Raw genomic sequence first — 15,578 nt, 5'->3', positions numbered from 1 at the left:
CTTGCAAGGACAGAGGGGTCAAAGGTGGGTTAAGGAGAGCAGAAGATAACAGCAGATTTGAAAGGGAGTGGACGAGATGGAACCGTTAAATATATCAGCTAACAAGGTGACCAAGAAAGGAAAGTTAGATGGTCAGCAGTTAGTTGGGAATAGGACCTGGGGGACTAAGATGTGGGCCACATGGACAGCTTGTTTGCGAAACTATCCATTGCAATCAGCTCTTTATAGTCAGTTATTTCAGTATCAAGTAACTGGGTGTCAAAACAGAGATTTCTTCCAACAGAGTCGTAAACAAAAATATGCCACATGGCTTTGATAATTGAGCAGTGCAGATGTATTTGTTTAACACAAAATGGCTGCATTAAGTAGATCAAAGGAAGTCAAATGGTACCAATAATCGATCTGTATCCTCTATTGTCAGATATTTGGAATTGTTCAGAAAATTTTACAGCTTTTTCCATCTCAAGTTTGTCTGGTAGCCAGTTAATACATATGGCAGTGAGTTAATGGTAACAAAAGCCACATTGTACCCAACGTACCGAAGAGATAATATTCATTTTCTGGTCTGAAACCTGTTATTAATTGCTTTCAGAAATCATATTATTTTTATATTCCTTTTGTAGATACATCTCTGTCATAGGTCGCAATCTCTTTTTTTATTTATTATTATAGTGAAAGCTTCTTCCTTGAAGGTTGCAATTTCCTCTAAGATTTATTTTTCTACAATAACTTGACCTGAGACATGGTAAGTTGTTTTTTTTTAACTGGTCTGTGGGGCAGTGCAGTGCTGTTCTTTAATGTTGATCAGAAGGAGTCTAATTTAGATAAAAAACATTAGTTACTAAGTTACTTACAGGTGCCCAAGAATACTGTTGAATGTTATCACATTCAGGCCGGGATCTTCCAGTCCCACCCACAACGGGACCTGTTGTAAACAGAACAAAAAATTTGGAAAAGAGCCAAAGGGCCATAGACTTTGGGCGGGAATTTCTGGTCCTGCCATGCACAGGACCGGAAAATCCTTAGGCCCAGCTTGGATTCCAAAATCATTGTGATCATTTAAGGAGCTGTTTCCTGGTGCTCTTAGAGTCCATGTCAGTTGTGCAATATCTAAGATATATTTTAATTACTGTTATTAAAAATAAATAATTAAATGGTTGTGGGAACATTTTACATTAAACCATTATCCCTCTGTCTTCTTTCTCCTTTGAGGATGTTGATATAACATTTTTGCATCATATCGAAAATTGTGTTTGCTTATTCCAAATCTGTTGTGCCATAATTGTATATCCAGCTTTGGTTAGCCAATATGTTAGGCTATAATGGAAAATGTGTAGAATACAGCCAAGGTGATTCCTGGTCTCAGGTCAATGAGCAATAAAGAAAGGTAAGAGAATAATGATTATCTCTTGTATGGATAGTGAGAGAACATAGGATTCCAGCTGTAGAGAATTAAGAGGTGTGAGACAACAAGAAATCCAGTATGTTTTTAGAATTGACTCAGAAAAATGAAGCTACGTTTGAATCTTAGGAAAATCTTTTGAAAGTTTTTTTATTGCACTTTCTCAGCCAGGACTCAGGAAACCCAGAAGCTGGAGAGGTGAAAACAGCCAAATCTAGCATCTAAGTGCTTTGGCAGCACTGTTTGTGGACCACGAGGTGCAGGACTGCTTTTCCACAACTCCCCGACCTCTCACCCCAACAATATCTCTGCGATCTCCAGATAACCTCCACATTTGTTGACAGCCCCCATCCCGCAATCTCTGTTTCCGGCCCCCATGACCTCCCCATTGTCATCTCTCCCTCCTTTGATGCACAACAGCTTACAAGCAGGCTTTTAGGCTGAGCAGCCAATCAGTCTCTCAATAGATTGTGACCTATGAGAGGGCTTACTTATAAAAAGAATACAGAATGGATATAATTTCTGAAAGCAATTAAGGGCAGGCCAGAAAATGAATATTATTTCTTCAATATATTCAGTGCAATGTGACTTTTGTAACCATTAACGAGCTACCATACTTAGTAGCTGGCTCGCAGACCAATTCAGAATGGAAAAAGCTGTAAAACCTGCTGAACAGTTCCAGATATCTGACAGCGGAGGATACAGATCAATTATTGGTACCATTCAATTTCCTTTGATCTATTTAATGCAGGCATTTTGTGTTAAACAAATGCTCCCTCATTGGGTTACTAAATCTGAGTTAAGTCAAACTTCAATAAGTAAGCAGCCATAATCCACAAATAGATATTTAATAGAACATACACTTTCTTATGCTACAAAATGTGACAAGTTTCCCGATCCACCACACTCCAATCAGCTTCCTTGACCTGCAACTTCCACAACGCTATCAGCTCGGAAACCATCATATGCTACAAATCATTTCATGCCCTCTAACTTTATAGCTGAGACACTTGTGCAGCTTTTTTTTTTATAAAAGGTGTCTTTATTGGCACAGCATCTATTTCTTTACCTGAGTTTATTCCACATACTCACAAATCTGTGAATAAAAAAATAATGAGCAATGCTTGAGGCATACTTCCACCCATGTCCTGTAATTCTGTGATTACAGTGAATTTAAGTAACTTGTAACTTCCATTATATATCTATTTGCACCTTTCAGTACTATAAAGGTAAGTTCAATTATATGCCTACATATGCTAGACACACACCCCCAACCCCACCCCCACCTCCAGGTCCTTGAATTATCCTTTTTATTCTTCCCTGAACACTCCACAAAGCATTGATTTATTTTGAAGGAACTATACCTTAAACTGCAATATTCAAAATGTGGTCTCAGCAATAACCAAAGATTAGAATGAATTATTTGAAGTTAGCCTAAAATGTAGTTTAGAATAATCCCAGTGTATGTTTTGACTTTTTGATATATTTAATTCTCACTAATCACCTCATTATATTTAAGCTAGGATGATGATAATCAAAAGTTGGCAATATGGTAACACAATCACAGTCATTTGATCTTAATGCTTGACTTAGAGGTTTAGTGCAATTGGAGCAGTACCAGCATTTTCAAATTAATTTTAAGTTTAAGATTCCCACTCATGCCTATTTTCAATCCAACTCACAGACATTTGGAAAACATCCAATATTCGATTCACGGATTGCAGTTAGAAAAGCTTTTAAAAAAAATAAAATCAGTAACTGGAAGATCATAATTGCTATATTCCAAAATTTAAAAAGAATTCCAAATAAACCCATTTTCAAAATTAACTTGAAAGCTTGTGATTTTCCCTCGTTTGACAAATCCAGTTAGTAAATAATGTATGATACAAGACTGGTGCTAGACATTCTTCAGTACTGCACTGAAATGCGAGTCTCAATATGTCCTCAAGTTTTAATGGGGGCTTGAACCCGACTATTAAAAAAAGTTGTAAAATCGGAGATAGTGGAAATATTCTCTTTCTTGCGTACACTGGTGTAAAAATATTGGCCTGGGTCTTCCGAGCAGCAGCAATGGTGGTCGGTTTGCCGCGACACTCAAATTCCTCCGGCAAAATGCTGGGTCTTCCCAGCCTGGATTTCATAGAGATGCTCAATGCAGCGTCTCCCCATCGGAGCAGAGTAACGTCGGGGGAAACAGGACCCTTTTTACAGTGCTTGCCGCCCTTTGGTGAACTTGTCGGCGAGCGGGGGCGGGGTCCGGTGGCCGTCGCGTACAATGACGGGAGATAACGTCGGGTGGAACTCCGATGCCACCCTGTGGCATTTCCACTTTCAGGTGGGCAGGGGGGGGCGCAGCCGAGTCAGCTGCGCACCCGCCAACCTGTCAACGGCCTATTGAGGCCTTTGAAACGCTAATTAAAATCATTAATGGACCTGCCGGTCTAACCTTAAGGTTGGGGGGGGGGCAGGCCGGGAGCCCCTGGCGGGCTTCGGAAAAAGCATGGAACCTCATCCACGGGCGGGATGAGGTTTCCTGAGGGTATTTACGTTTTTATGAAAGGTTTCAATAAAAGTTATGGACATGTCCCAACTCGTGTGACAGTGTCACATGAGGAGACGTGTCAGGAAAATTTTTTTATCATTTGTATTACAAATTTTAATTCCGAGCTGATCTCCCTGAGGCAGCATTTAGCCTCAGGGAGATCTGTGCGCTCTTTCACGCGCATGTGCCAAAGGGCACGCTCCCGGTTCAGGGAATCCCACCGCCTGTACAGGGAGCGCATAGCGCTTCCGAGCAGACATCGCACCTTAACTGGACCACCCACATAAAATGGCAGCACGCCCCCAATCAGGGGCGTGCCCGCCTGTGCCAGCTCCCCCCCAACAGGAGGAGAATTTTTCCCAAAGACCCAGACTGAATGTTAGTGAGTGAGTGAATGGGAAGGTGGGTGAGGCGGGTAGATGGCTAAGTGGGTAAGGTGGGTAAGTAGGTAAGGTGGGTAAGTGGGTGAGTGGGTAGGTGGGTGAAGTGGGTAAGTGGATAAGTGTTTGGGGGGGGTTGTCATGTGGTTGGTGGGGCATGGGTAGTCAGGTCAGGTCAAGTCAGTGGGGATAGTTGGGTTGAGGGATAGTAGTTGGTTGGGGGGGAGGAGGTGCAGGTGGGTGATTGGGGGTTCAGTTGTGGAGTTAACCTAGTGTTAGACTAGGTTTTAATCTGTCCAACTTTCCCTGGATAGCTATTCAAGTAAGTACTGCGGAATTGTCTGAAGTCTCCAACACTAACTCAGAGTTGGAGACAGTCACAGAGGGCTCCAGGGGGCAGGGGAATCTCCCATTGGAAGTTGACACTTACCAGGCTATTCCCACATAGTTCTGCCCATCAGGACTTCCGCAGGGTCCTGACACACATCTTCAATTGTATGTCTGGTTTCCAACGATCTGGAGACCAGAAGATTTGGCCCATTATAACTAAGGTCAGTTCTGCACAAATTAATGCCACTTCAGATCAACAACTTTCATACATAATAAAAAGAAAAAATGCTGGAAATTCTTAGCAGGTCTGACAGTGTGTGTACAGAGTCTCTCCACAGATGCTACCAGGCTTGCTGAGGATTTCCTGCATTTTCTATTTTTATTTCAGATTTCCAGCACCCCCAGTATTTTTCTTTTGATCTTTCATAATATTGGTTTATCACGGTTGAATTTCCTGCGGTGCCATCTTTTGGATGAACCATTAAATGGAGGTTTTATTTGCCTGTTCACCAGGATTTAAGAGATCCCATAGCATTATTTGAAGAAAACAGGGAATTCTACCAGTAGCTGAGCCAAAATTTACCCCTCAACTCAATCAGATTATCTGATAAATTAGCTGAATGTGGTATTGAGGGACCTTGCCAAGTATAATTTCCCACAAAGCAAGAGTGACTACACTTCAAAGGTAAATAGCTGTGAAGCACTTTGAGACATCTTGAGGACATGAAATGTGCTATCCAAATGCAACTTAAAATCTATTTAAGTCTTTTTAGAACTCTTTGGATTTCTTTTCATATTATTTTCAGTATTTTTATTCAAAAGTCTTGCTAAAGGTCTAAAGACCTTATAATGGAGATTTATACAAGTCCCTGGGAATGCCTGCACACCCATACAGTACTCCCAGTATCAGGCGAGGGAAACTGGAGTCACCAGTAAAGTCTGAGTTCAGTATTAAGGCCAGAGGGCTGCAAAGAACCTACAGCTGAATATGCTTTATTTTTACATCCGAAAACGGAACACATCCAAAAACCGAACGTTTTTTTGAACGACTATGCAATTAATGTGTATGTTAATAAAGGAATGTGATAATTTATTACAGGTTATTAAGTGTTAACAGATAAGAAGTAGGGTGTGTAGCAGTTGGCAAATAGAGAAACCACTAGTATTTGGAGGCTATAGCTAGCTTAGACTTGTAATGTAAGTAGGCCAAGGCTACATATGGTAGCTTTAAAACCAAAAGTATCTGAATACTGAAACGCAATCGGCTCCATGGGGTTTCAGATAAAGAAAACTCAACCTGTAGTAGAAATTTAAGAAACTGTTTCTTGAGCTTGTATTGAGTTTACTGCCTGGAGAACTGAAGTGGCAAGAAACAGGGAACTTGAGGTTACACATGCAGCCTGAAAAGAGGAGTTCAGCAAAATGATAATCTAACCTGAATTTGGTCAAGTAATTTCATTTTTCTCAAACCAGGAGGGAAAGCTATCAAAAAAAAGGTTATGAAACTTCAGGTAGCATAGCAACTGCTGAATTCACAGCTCTGCACAGAGTGAAGTTAAGATAAAAGCAGCCTTCCTAAGCGCCAGTTCACTTATGTGTTTTTTCAGCTGTGCACTGGGTTAGGTGGGGAAGGGGTCACACCAGCATAGACAATGGCCCCTCACTCAGCTTTTGGTCCTTGTGAAAGTACACCTGCTCTGACCGTCAACTGCTACATCAAGTGAAATTATTCCCAAACACTGTCAAATTTGTAATCTACTTTCCAGAAGAGAATGTCAGTGAAGTCAAGAATCATTTTGTGTTGTGTTGTCTAATTTTGTGATTACATTTCAATTACATTTGATCCAATGTTTGAATCGTTCTTTTACCCTCAGGCTCTTTGAAAACGCTCACATTTGAACACATCACACTATTACGGGGGATTATTTATTTATTTAGGTAGTCTCTTTCAAGTCTTCAACATATGACTTAAAAGTAGGGGTAGGCCATTCAGCCTGCTCTGTTATTTGATAAGATCGTGGCTGATCTGTCTGTGGGCTCAACTCCATCTTCCTGTCTGCCCCCCCAATAATCCATGACTCCCTTGTCTATCAAAAATATATGCAACTCAGCCTTGAATAAATTCAATGACCCAGCCTCCCCTACTTTCTGAGGAAGTGAATTCCATAGACTAAGGACCCTCTGACAGAAGAAATATTCTCCTCAATTCAAGATGTCTCAGAATTCTTCACAGCCCAAATAATTTTGATATTTGGATGGGGACAGACCCGGCAGAGCACAATGCTGGGAAGTGGTCTGCACCCTGAGGTGCCAACCTGTTTCTTCTCTTCTACCCACCTCCTGGGCCACTGAAATGTGCTTTCCTTAGCCAGTTTTTCATGCTTTCATTTCTACCTGCCTTTAATTCATTTGGCTACTCCCCCACTCTGTATGTCTCGTATATGTCTTTTATTTCTCTCATAATATCACATCAGCACTTGAACACATCTCTACTTAAACACTTCACTGGTCATTTTTTCCCCTGATTCAGTTGTGATTTTATTTACCCCTTTCCCCTTCTGTTTAAATGCTGTTTGCCTGCAATGTCTTCCAGTCCTGAGGAACAGCCCATGCTCAGCATGTCTTACTTCTTCCCTGCACAATTATTGCTGACCTGCTGAATGCTCCCGTTGTTTCTTTCAGATTTCTAGCAACTGTCGTATTTTGCTTTTGGGTCTGACCAATAGTTTGCAGCAAGAAGTCCTGGAAGGTTCAATTCTTTTTAATATTTTTTCAAGTTAAGTGGGCATCGCTGACAAGACCAGCATTTGTTGCCCATCATTAATTGGCACAACTGAGTCGTTTGCTAGGCCATTTCAGAAGTTGGTTATGAGTCACCATATTGCTATGTGTCTGAGTCACATGTAGGAAAAGCAAATAAGGATGGCGGATTTCCTTCCCTTTAGTTAACCAGATGGGTTTTTATGATAATCGTTGACAGTTGCTTGGTCGACATTACTGAGATTAGCTTTCAATTCCAGATTTTATCAATTAAATTTATTAATTCATTGAATTTAACTTCCACCAGCTGTCATGGTGGGATTTGAACCCATACCCCAGAGAATTAGCTTGGGTTTATAGGTTACTAATCCATTAGCACTACACCACCATCTCCCTTTAATGCTGAGTGTGGCTAAATATATTTAATTAACAATTATTTTCGTGGTTTAACATTCAAATACAATTACATTTCAGACCTTTCTGCCATTACAATTAACAGCTGACTATACCTTCTTTTCCATTGCATTCCTGAAAATGAAATGCTTCAAAGAGCAAGCAACCTGGTTCTGAATGGACCCCTTTCCCTAAATCAACAGCAAGTGAGTTTTAGCAACTTGTAGTTTCAGTATTGAATAATTAACCTCTGACTAATGGCCTTTTTCCATCAATGCTACTTGGCTGGAATGGAATTAGTGAATTATGGTATGTTTATTACATAGAATAGACATATAAACCTTCTCAACTTCAAATATGAGATCACTGTATATCAAATAAATTGTGTTTACCCCAATGGGATTTCCTCTTTTGTCTAAAGCCCATCATCAACAATTTTATGCTAACCAGAACCAGTAGACATTACCCTCGAAAAATAAAAAATGCTGTGATTTTACCTGTGACATCCTTGGAGAAACAATACATTTAAAGATACCGCTTAAAACTCAACTTTTTGAAAAAGCTTTCAGTTACGCCTCCTAATATTCTCTTTAGCTCAGTATCAGTGTCATGGCTCAGTTACTAACACTCTCATCTCTGAGTCAGAAAGGTTGTGTATTCATAGGCCATGTGCCATTCAAGACATTTGAGTGCAAAATCCAAACTGACATCCACTGCAATACTGAGAGAGTGCTGTACTGTCAGTGGTGCAATATTACTGATCAGACATTAAATTAAGGCCTCTCTCTTGGGTGGGTGCAGAAGATCCCATGGCACTATTTTCAAGGAGATCGAGGGCTTTAGCTTTGATGTCCTGGCAATATTTCTCCCTCAATGAACATCACTGAACTGATCATCTGGTCATTATCACATTGCTGGTTGTGGGAGCTTGCTGTGTAGAAATTAACTGCATAATTTCCTATATTACAATAAAATCTACACTTCAAAAGAACTGCCGGTAAAACACTTTGAGTTCATAAACTACACTACATAAATTCACGTTTCTTTTTCCGCACCCATGTTTTTGCTTATGCCTCTGTGAAGCACTTCACTTTTAATATAGAATATTTTTTCTATCTTACAGGCACTAAATAAATGCAAGTTCTTGTTGTTCTCCATTCTTGCCATAGACGAGAAAAGTGTATTCTTTCTGTGCTAATGGAAATCAATGCATGTAAATTGGCTGCATGATCAAATAATGACCATGAAAAGCCTGTGCCCTGAACAGGTTCTCTTTGCCTCTGTCAATACCTCTGTCAGAATTTAATGAAAAACAACAAGATCTCATGATCTGCTTCTATCACTGCTTGTTTGTCCCTACAACCACACCAACCCCCTCCACCTCTCTGTCTCTCTATCTCTCCGCCCCCCACACACACACCTTAAACCAGCTTATATTTCAGCTCTTTCCTGGACTCGAACTCAAGTTCTGTCGAAGGGTCATGAGGACTCGAAACGTCAACTCTTTTCTTCTCCGCCGATGCTGCCAGACCTGCTGAGTTTTTCCAGGTAATTCTGTTTTTGTTTTGGATTTCCAGCATCCGCAGTTTTTTTGTTTTTATCTCTGTGTTTAATTGACTGCCACTGCTCTTCAAGAAATGCCTACCTCCTTGAAGAAGTTCTGTTCCTCTCTGCGACAAGATTTCCGGATCTCTCTGTTGCCTTGTTCACCTTCATTGCTTTCCATTTCTCTCCTAGTGTTTGACAAGGTGTTTACTAAAACCCGCTTTCACAGCCATATCTCCTTTCTCAGTGACGGTCTCCGTCTCTGACTTACCCCACGTGGATTTCAACTGAAATTCCACCCCTCATGTTTCGAACCCACCCAGGATTACAGGTATCTCCGGGACATAAAACGTTTCTCGGACTGCTGTTCCCGTCACATTCTGAAATCCACTCTCAGTGCCATGCGCCGCCATATGAACACACTCGACCTCTCCCTCCAGCAGCACCGCCATACCCTTTTTCAAAGCTGCGCGTGCCCCCAGTTTCATTTTATCCTTCGGCTCATCCGACGCCTCAACAAGAAACTTTTTCTGTTTCTCTCAAGTGCTAAGGAACGCAAGCTCCAACAACTCATTGACACCAACACCCATCTAGGACCCTCCACCCCTGCCTGTCCCTCCGTCCCCACCCCATCTTCCAATCCCAACCCCAGCCGAGTATTCACTATACCCCCTGACCTTCCCCTCTCCGATGCTGAACGTTCAGTGCTCAGCAAAGGACTTAGTTTCATACCCTTACGCCCTCACCTCAATGAATTTCGGGCTCGGCATGATACTGAACTCTTCTTCCGCCATCTTCGTCTCCGGGCTCACTTCTTTGGGCAGGAGTCCTCTCCCAGTTCAACGGATCCTTTTACCCATCTTCAATATTCTCCCTCCACCTGGACCCCTCCCTCTGGATTCTTACCTTCTCTCGATCTTTTCATTGAGAACTGTCGGCGCGACATTAGTCGTCTCAATTTCTCTGCTCCTCTCACCCATTCTAACCTGTCTCTCTCTGAACTTACTGCACTCCATTCTCTCAGGTCCAACCCTGACATTGTCATCAAACCCGCTGACAAGGGTGGTGCTGTTGTTGTCTGGTGCACTGACCTCTACCACGCGGAGGCTGAGCGTCAACTCGCAGACACTTCCTCCTACCTCTCCCTGGACCATGACCCCACCACTGAACATCAAGCCACTGTTTCCAGGACTGTCACTGACCTCATCTCCTCTGGGGATCTCCCTCCCACAGCTTCCAACCTGATAGTCGCCCAACCTCGGACGGCCCGCTTCTATCTCCTACTCAAAATCCACAAACAGAACTGCCCCGGTAGACCGATCGTCTCAGCTTGCTCCTGCCCCACAGAACTCATTTCTCGTTATCTTGACTCCCTTCTCTCTCCCCTTGTCCAGTCCCTTCCCACCTACATCCGTGATTCCTCTGACACCTTACGTCACATCAACAATTTCCAGTTCCCTGGCCCCTACCGCTTCCTCTTCACCATGGACGTCCAATCCCTCTACACCTCCATCCCCCACCAGGATGGTCTGAGGGCCCTTAGCTTCTTCCTCGAACAGAGGCCCGAACAATCCCCATCCACCACTACTCTCCTCCGTCTGGCTGAACTTGTTCTCATGCTGAACAATTTCTCCTTCAACTCCTCTCACTTCCTCCAAATAAAAGGTGTGGCTATGGGTACCCGCATGGGCCCCAGCTATGCCTGTCTCTTTATGGGGTATGTGGAACATTCCTTGTTGCAGTCCTACTCCGGCCCCCTTCCACAACTCTTTCTCCGGTACATCGATGATTACTTTGGTGCTGCTTCATGCTCTCGTCAGGACTTGGAAAAATTTATTAATTTTGCTTCCAATCTCCACCTCTCCATCATTTTCACGTGGTCCATCTCTGACACTTCCCTTCCCTTCCTTGACCTCTCTGTCTCAATCTCTGGTGATAGACTGTCCACCAATATCCATTACAAACCCACCGACTCCCACAGCTATCTCGACTACAGCTCCTCACACCCCACTTCCTGTAAGGACTCCATCCCATTCTCTCAGTTCCATCGCCTCCGTCGCATCTGTTCTGATAATGCTACATTCAAAAACAGTTCCTCTGACATGTCCTCCTTCTTCCTTAACCGAGGTTTTCCACCCACGGTCGTTGACAGGGCCCTCAACCGTGTCCGGCCCATCTCCCGCGCATCCGCCCTCACTCCTTCTCCTCCCTCCCAGAAACATGATAGGGTCCCCCTTGTCCTCACTTATCACCCCACCAGCCTCCGCATTCAAAGGATGATCCTCCGCCATTTCCGCCAACTCCAGCATGATGCCACTACCAAACACATCTTCCCTTCACCCCCCTTATCGGCATTCCGTAGGGATCGCTCCCTCCGGGACACCCTGGTCCACTCCTCCATCACCCCCTACTCCTCAACCCCCTCCTATGGCACAACCCCATGCCCACGCAAAAGATGCAACACCTGCCCCTTCACTTTCTCTCTCCTCACCGTCCAAGGACCCAAACACTCCTTTCAAGTGAAGCAGCATTTCACTTGCATTTCCCCCAACTTAGTCTACTGCATTCGTTGCTCCCAATGTGGTCTCCTCTACATTGGAGAGACCAAACGTAAACTGGGCGACCGCTTTGCAGAACACCTGCGGTCTGTCCGCAAGAATGACCCAAACCTCCCTGTCGCTTGCCATTTTAACACTCCACCCTGCTCTCTTGCCCACATGTCTGTCCTTGGCTTGCTGCATTGTTCCAGTGAAGCCCAACGCAAACTGGAGGAACAACACCTCATCTTCCGACTAGGGACTTTACAGCCTTCCGGACTGAATATTGAATTCAACAACTTTAGGTCGTGAGCTCCCTCCCCCATCCCCACCCCCTTTCTGTTTCCCCCTTCTTTTTTTTTCCCAATAACTTATAAAGATTTTCCTTTTCCCACCTATTTCCATTATATTAAAAATAAATAAATAAATAAATAAAAAAATAAAAAAAAACCCACTAGAGCTATACCTTGAGTGCCCTACCATCCATTCTTAATTAGCACATTCGTTTAGATAATATCACCAACTTTAACTTTAACACCTATGTGTTCTATTGTACTATTGTCGTTGACATCTTTTGATGATCTGCTTCTATCACTGCTTGTTTGTCCCTACAACCACACCAACCCCCTCCACCTCTCTGTCTCTCTATCTCTCCGCCCCCCACACACACACCTTAAACCAGCTTATATTTCAGCTCTTTCCTGGACTCGAACTCAAGTTCTGTCGAAGGGTCATGAGGACTCGAAACGTCAACTCTTTTCTTCTCCGCCGATGCTGCCAGACCTGCTGAGTTTTTCCAGGTAATTCTGTTTTTGTTTTGGATTTCCAGCATCCGCAGTTTTTTTGTTTTTAAGATCTCTTACTAAGGCTAGCTGCTTAACATGTTAACAGATCAAGGAATAGATAAAGACAATCGCTCTGATTGCAATTAAAGGAAGACACATGTGGAAATATTGTAAGACTGCAGCATTAATGCCTTTCCCCACAAAGTATGAGTTCTATTGAGCATTTGGGTTGCCTGTGAAATGAAAAGGAATGGTTTAGCTCAAAAGATTTCCACATGGCATAAGAAGCTTCAGTTCAGTATTTAAATTCAACAGAATTTTGTGTCACCCACACAGAATTTCACATAAAAATACAGTGGCTACAAGAGCAATTCAGAGGCTAGGAATTATGCAACAAGTAACTCACCTCCTGGTTCCCCAAAGCCTGTCCACCATTTACAAGGCACAAGTCAGGAGTGTGATGAAATACTCCCCACTTGTCTGGATGAGTGCAGCTCCCATAACACTCAAGAAGCTTGACACCATCCAGGACAAAGCAAAAAGCTTGATTGGCATCACATCCACAAACATTCACTCCCTCCACCACCGACGCACAGTGGCAGCAGAGTGTACCATCTACAAGATGCACTGCAGGAACTCACAATGGCTCCTTAGGCAGCATCTTCCAAATCCACAACCACTACAATCTAGAAGGACAAGGATGGCTGGCACATGGGAACATAGCCACCTATAAGTTCCCCTCCAAACCACTCACAATCCTGACTTGGAAAAATATCGCTGTTCCTTCACTGTCGCTGCGTCAAAATCCTGGAACTCCCTTCCTAACAGCACTGTGGGTGTACCTACACCACATAGACTGCAGTGGTTCGAGAAGGCAGCTCCCCACCACTTTCTAAAGGGCAGTTGGAGATGGGCAATAAATGCTGGCCCAGCCAGCTAAGCCCATATCCCATGAATGAATAAAAAAAACCACTGTTAATGTTTACAAAGGATTTTTCCATCTTGTCTCACATTTCGTCTCTTGAATGACACAAATTTCCAAACCTATATCTTCTAAAAATAATAATTTTCAATTGAACTACTTACGCCATCTTTGCCTGGCTTCAAGTCTTGTTTTATATTCTTATCCTGCTCTATTTTGCTTTTGCATTGTAAGTTCCTGTTGAAGAAAAAAGCTTCTGAAAAGTGTATTCCAGCAAGTATTGGAGAACCATTTTGTTTCAGTTAAGGACAAAGCCAACAGCAGGAAAGAATAACGTCTTAAATTTGACTAAACATGATTTGGTTGTGATCCAAAAAAAGTTTAAAGAAATGGCGCTAAGGTAGATTGATTTTGTTAATCGCATTACTTTGGCAGGAGGTCAGGAAATATGATTCAATTGGTTGAAGGTTATTTTTCTATATTGTCGTTATTTTAATGACTGACCTATGTGCATCATTTCCAGTTATTGTGCAGTACTAGTGCATAGCATTATTCAATAATAATTCTAACTTTGGTTTTTTGCTCCAAGTCATAATTTCCTTTTTCACTTGGGCACCAAGCAGTGGGAAAGTTAAGCTATGAAAACAATGGGGACAATAACGAATGTTATCATCGTTAGCCCATTAATGTTTAAAATAAAAGGAAGTGTAATGCATGGGATGGGCACTACCAAACAACCTATTAGAGAGATTTTGGAAATGCACAGAAAGCAAGGTACTTACAGGAATCAAGGAACTCCCAATGCTTTGATTTAATCCCCAAAAAGCTTTCCTCAAAAGTTTCTAGAATGTTTTTACAATTCATAAGCACATCAGAAAACCCATCAAGATAAAAGACCCATCAAGATAAAAGACCCATCAAGATAAAGGACCCATCAAGACAAAGGACCCATCAAGATAAAGGACCCATCAAGTCCTCAGCATCACGACCTTCACCCATCATGAATCATTCTCTCGTGGACTTCTGCCCCAACACCACCTGTTGATTACATGCTTTAAAAAGCACCAAGTTCCTCCTAACTTCCCACAGAGATAACTAAGCAGTGCTAGTACTGCCTCTAATAATGCCCGTTCTTCCTTCTGAACAGACGCTGAACTCGTTCCGGTGAATAAATTGATCTTAATTCGACGACCCTCTCTTGACACCTGTTCCACATTCAAAGTTACAGTTATTCCACAAATTACACTATAATTTGCACCCCCTCAAGAATTCATGGCTAGCAATCAACAAGTATTACCACAAGAAGATTATTAACAACAATGCATTTAAGGTTGAAACAGCAATACACTATGAAGATAATGCAGGCAACATGGGAAGTAAAATTCTACAAAGGGTCAAGAGGTGATGTACAACCAGTCATTATGATAGTTAAAGGGTCAATACAAAACATAATGGCAGATCTGCAGCAGCAAAGCTATCTAGAAATTACTATTTGTACACTGTTGAAGGGTTAAGTGACTATTGCTTAAGGTTTTTGTTTTTCTAAACATGGTGGTTAATTTCCCCATCTCCATTTTACAGTTTCCTGGAGCTGAGCTAAAACATGTTCTTTAGTATCCTCACAGTGGGCCCTCCGATGAAGTGGCAGAAGCAATAATACTGGTATTCAGCTGTAAACTGTAATTAGGAGGCATTACAACAGCTGTAATAGACCGAGCAACTTTACTTAAGAATGAAGCATTACAGATTGAGGAAAGCCAGATACTGAATGGTGCATTTTACGGGACTGGTAGCTACTGCCCCAACCTCAGAGGCAATTGACAGAACAGAAATAGGAGCAGACGGACTGGAACAGTGAATGAAAATCCAGGCTGAGCTAGAATTGAATAAAACTTCAGAAAAATTAGCAGACTTTAAGTACTGCTGTACATCTGCTTACATCTTGTCGCCATCCACTCCACCCTAACAGAGCTGCCATTTAT

Source organism: Carcharodon carcharias, chromosome 25, assembly GCF_017639515.1.
Source record: "Carcharodon carcharias isolate sCarCar2 chromosome 25, sCarCar2.pri, whole genome shotgun sequence".
Taxonomy (NCBI): Eukaryota; Metazoa; Chordata; class Chondrichthyes; order Lamniformes; family Lamnidae; genus Carcharodon; species Carcharodon carcharias.
The sequence above is the reverse complement of the archived record's forward strand: the minus strand, read 5'-3'. Positions refer to the sequence as shown.